This window comes from Triticum urartu, unplaced genomic scaffold (genome assembly GCF_056163025.1).
Source record: "Triticum urartu cultivar PI428250 unplaced genomic scaffold, HENAU_Tu73 scaffold874, whole genome shotgun sequence".
NCBI lineage: Eukaryota > Viridiplantae > Streptophyta > Magnoliopsida > Poales > Poaceae > Triticum > Triticum urartu.
This window is the reverse complement of record NW_028261065.1, coordinates 10,221-15,503: the sequence shown is the minus strand read 5'-3', so window position 1 is coordinate 15,503 and position 5,283 is coordinate 10,221. Positions and strand designations below refer to the sequence as shown.

Sequence of the window (5,283 nt, the reverse complement as noted above, 5' to 3'; positions counted from 1 at the left end):
CACCAATATATTGCAGGGTTCATCATGACAGGGGCTTTTGCTCATGGAGCTATTTTTTTCATTAGGGATTACAATCCGGAACAGAATGAGGATAATGTATTGGCAAGAATGTTAGACCATAAAGAAGCTATCATATCTCATTTAAGTTGGGCTAGCCTCTTTCTAGGATTCCATACCTTGGGCCTTTATGTTCATAACGACGTCATGCTTGCTTTTGGTACTCCAGAAAAGCAAATCTTGATCGAACCTATATTTGCCCAATGGATACAATCTGCTCATGGCAAGACGACATATGGGTTCGATATACTCTTATCTTCAACGAATGGCCCCGCTTTCAATGCGGGTCGAAGCCTATGGTTGCCCGGATGGTTGAATGCTGTTAATGAGAATAGTAATTCGCTTTTCTTAACAATAGGACCTGGGGATTTCTTGGTTCATCATGCTATTGCTCTAGGTTTGCATACAACTACATTGATTTTAGTAAAGGGCGCTTTAGATGCACGCGGTTCCAAATTAATGCCAGATAAAAAGGATTTTGGATATAGTTTTCCTTGTGACGGCCCAGGGCGCGGTCGGTACTTGTGATATTTCTGCTTGGGACGCATTTTATTTGGCAGTTTTCTGGATGTTAAATACCATTGGGTGGGTTACTTTTTATTGGCATTGGAAACATATCACATTATGGCAGGGCAACGTTTCACAATTTAATGAATCCTCCACTTATTTGATGGGATGGTTAAGAGATTACCTATGGTTAAACTCTTCACAACTTATCAATGGATATAATCCTTTTGGGATGAATAGTTTATCGGTATGGGCGTGGATGTTCTTATTTGGACATCTTGTTTGGGCTACTGGATTTATGTTCTTAATTTCCTGGCGGGGGTATTGGCAGGAATTAATTGAGACTTTAGCATGGGCTCATGAACGCACACCTTTAGCTAATTTAATTCGCTGGAGAGATAAGCCCGTGGCTCTTTCCATTGTGCAAGCAAGATTGGTTGGATTAGCTCACTTTTCCGTGGGTTATATATTCACTTATGCAGCTTTCTTGATTGCCTCAACATCAGGCAAGTTTGGTTAATTTAGTTTGTTTTTTTGTACTGTATCAGCACCTAGTTCATTACTCTTGATAGAGAGGGAGGATCTGCCTTTTTAGATTTCTTTTTCTATTTATTTTTCCATCTAGGATTAGAACCGTATACTTGGTAATAATAGCAACGACACATTATGGCAAAAAAAAGTTTGATTCAGAGGGAGAAGAAGCGGCAGAAATTAGAACAGAAATATCATTTGATTCGTCAATCTTTAAAAAAAAAGATAAGAAGCAAAGTTTCTCCCTTGAGTTTGAGTGAAAAAACGAAAATGCGAGAAAAATTGCAATCCCTACCGCGTAATAGTGCACCTACACGCCTTCATCGACGTTGTTTTTTGACCGGAAGACCTAGAGCTAACTATCGACATTTTGGGCTATCCGGACACGTACTTCGAGAAATGGTTTATGAATGTTTGTTACCGGGTGCAACAAGATCCAGTTGGTAAGGATAAAATACCCTTTCGTATTTGTATGGATTTCTGGAATTGATAATCATAGAGGAGCCCTCTTTACCATTCTGTATAAATGGACTATTCTATTTGTATAGATATTGGTAGAGGGGCGTATCCAACCCTCTTTTATCCACTAGTTACCCCTCTTTAGTTTAAGAGTATAGAGCAGTTTGGTAGCTCATAAGGCTCATAACCTTGGGGTTGCGGGTTCGATTCCCACTACCGCCTCCATACTCCTTCTTTATGATATATGCATGATATAATATATACATCATGCATTTGTATCTGGATTTTTTGATTTCCTAAAAGAGTTTTGGTCTAACAGTTTTTTCTCGGAAGAAGCAAAAAAATAAAAGAAAGAATAAAATATGAAAGAAAAGCGTCCATTGTCTAATGGATAGGACAGAGGTCTTCTAAACCTTTGGTATAGGTTCAAATCCTATTGGACGCAATCTTATTTCTATCTATTCTTTAAATAACTATACTAAACTAAAAACAAAGAAAACTTTTTTGCATGATTCAAATGAAAAAGCTTTCTCAACGATTCCTATTCTACTAACAAGAGTAGACATGCAAAATTTATTTGTTACTGAAGAGAAAACCGTTCCAGCTGTTCCTGAATAGCTTCCTTCAAAAGGATTTCCGCTTGCTCGGTGAATGTCTTGCTAGAAGATATAATTTCTTGGAATTGAGGTTTAGTATCTTTTAGATGTTTACGTAACTCATCCAGAAATTTATTTACCTGTTCAATTTCTAACGAATCAAGATATCCTCTTGTTCCGGTATAAATAGTAGCTATCTGCTCTTCCACTGGGAGAGGATTTGCCTGGGATTGTTTAAGCAATTCCCTTAATCGTCGACCCCTTGCCAATTGATTCTGACTTGTTTTATCGAGAGCAGAGGCGAATTGTGCAAAGGCTTGTAACTCTGCGAATTGCGCTAGTTCCAATTTTGATTTGCCAGCTACTTGTTTCATGGCTTTAATTTGAGCCGCGGATCCTACTCTGGAAACAGAAATACCCACATTAATAGCGGGTCGAATTCCGGCATTGAATAGATCCGCAGATAAGAATATTTGTCCATCTGTAATGGAGATTACATTAGTAGGAATATAGGCGGAAACGTCTCCAGATTGAGTCTCAACTATTGGTAAAGCGGTCATACTTCCTTCGCCTAAAAGAGAATTTAATTTAGCGGCTCTTTCTAAAAGGCGTGAATGCAAATAAAAAACATCCCCTGGATAAGCCTCACGTCCGGGAGGTCTTCTTAATAGAAGGGACATTTGGCGATAAGCTTGTGCCTGTTTGGAGAGATCATCATAAATTATTAAAGTATGCCGTTCGCGGTACATAAAATACTCAGCCAGGGCTGCTCCCGTATAAGGAGCGAGGTATTGTAATGTAGCAGGTGAATCCGCCATTTCAGCTACTACAATAGTGTATTCCATGGCCCCCTCCTCATGGAAAGTAGTTACTACTTGAGCTACGGAGGATGCTCTTTGACCGATAGCTACATAAACACATATTACACCTTGCCCTTTTTGATTGAGAATTGTATCTGTGGCTACTGCTGTTTTGCCAGTCTGTCTGTCCCCAATAATTAACTCTCGCTGACCGCGCCCTATAGGGATCATCGAATCGATAGCAATAAGCCCTGTTTGAAGAGGTTCGTATACGGAACGCCTGGAAATTATACTTGGAGCAGGAGATTCAATTAAGCGAGATTCGGAAGCTATAATTTCGCCTTTCCCATCAATAGGTTTAGCCAGAGCATTTACAACACGACCCAAGTAAGCCTCACTCACGGGTATCTGAGCAATTCTTCCTGTTGCTTTTACAAAACTTCCCTCTTGTATCATCAACCCATCGCCCATTAATACAATCCCAACATTTTTGGATTCCAAATTCAGAGCAATACCCCTAGTACCTTCTGCAAATTCGACTAATTCACCTGACATTATTTCACCAAGACCTATAATACGAGCAATCCCATCCCCCACTTGAACTACGCGACCTATATTCTCAATCCCTACTTTCCTATTATATTGTTCAATACGTTCGCGGAGAATTTTATGAATTTCGTCGACTCGAAGGGTTGCCATTAGTGTTTCTTGACTCTTTTTTCGGAAGCAAGGGGAAAAATAATGCCTAAATTCTAAACGAAAGTAGAAGTTCAAGGCCTAATTAATTTAATTATTTCTTCCATTCCAGGGACCCGAGAATGCCAATATTAGCACGAATCGTACGGAAATGTAACTCGGTATTCAAACAACTATTCAGAGTTCCTAGAGCTCCTTGTACGGCCTGTTGGAAAACCCGCTGTCGGACCTGATTCATTGCCCTTTGTTTTTCAAAATAAAGGGTTTCGTTTTTAGACTTTTCCAATTGTTCCAACTAATAGAAGTAGCATTAATCAAATTTGCTTTTTCTCGTTCTATCTCAGAGTATCCATTCATTCGATACTCATCCGCTTCTAGTTCGACTTTCTGTAATCGAATCCGAGCTTTTTCGAGTTGCTCAATGGTCCCTCTACGCAATTCTTCTGAATTTCGAATAGTACTCAAGATCCTCTGTTTTCGATTATCTAATAAATCTTTTAATGAAAGTAGATTATTTTGTAAGTTTACAACTTTTATGATCTCTTCCCGAACCAAACATGAATCTTTCGATTCATTTGGCTCTCACGCTCCTTTTTTTTTTTCTATAGCTATTTCCATATCTTTTTTTTAAGTAATGAGCCTATCCTCTATCTTCTTTTTTATGTTTATATTTCAATATACCGAAACCTATATAAGACTAGATAAATATTAAGAGGACTCTTCCGCCTAGATAAAAATATATCATGGTCAGCAAAGTTGTTTCTTTATTTTTATTTGCCCTCTAGTTAATAATTTCAATTTCATTAAGAAAAACTAACTAAATAAATGGAAAATGAAAATTAATAGAATTCTTTTTTATTTTTTTTTTCTTCAAATCCAAAAAATTTCTCTTTTTTATACATAGGTCGTCGATTCGGCATTGGTTAAAAAAGGGCAGGGTGCCCCCTTTTTTTTCTAGTAAATAGTTCAAACCATTTTATCGATATGAGTGTTCTATATCAGATAAATTTTACATTAGCTATTTCCCGTTTAAATTGGTACTAATACTAATATAGTTGTAGAAAGAGTACCTCTTTTTGCCTGGACTTCAAGCAGTTTAGCTTTAACCGTGTTAATGGTCTCACATTCTTGGTTTATAGAGAATCAAAGTTGATTTACCAATGAGTCGCGAAATGCTATGGTTCTTCCATATGATTTCTGAATTTATTCAGAAGTAATTCGTCGAGATCGTGCACCCTTTTCTTATTTATCCGAAAAATACTAAAAAATATTATAAAGTGCAGCCGGATAGATCCAATCTATTCTTGAAATAGACAACTCGCACACACTCCCTTTCCAAAAAAAATCAAAACACCAACCACTACAGTTAGATTTATTAGATTTGTTGCTAAAATATCGGTATTAAGCCCGAAACTGCCAGCGGATGGCCAGTGAGCTAAAAAAACGAAAGAATGGGTTACATTTTTCATATGCTCTCCTCTTATAGATAGGACGAACAAAGAACAAAGTTTTTCGATCACTTACTTCGCTCGCCCTTTTTTGATCGGTTTTTTTAATGCAAATAGATTCAATCTAGTAATTTCTTTTAGATTAAGTCTTACGTCTTGTTTGACCGGTGAAAGACTTCCTTTGTTGAA

The 5,283-nt window shown here is 37.6% G+C and overlaps 1 non-coding gene across 1 annotated transcript; it reads left to right on the top strand.

Moving 5' to 3' along the window:
• The first annotated feature begins 1,927 nt into the window (after positions 1 to 1,927).
• Positions 1,928 to 1,999, top strand: TRNAR-UCU (transfer RNA arginine (anticodon UCU)). The gene has a single exon. It is a non-coding gene; the product is annotated as a tRNA-Arg (tRNA).
• The last annotated feature ends 3,284 nt before the right edge of the window (positions 2,000 to 5,283 follow it).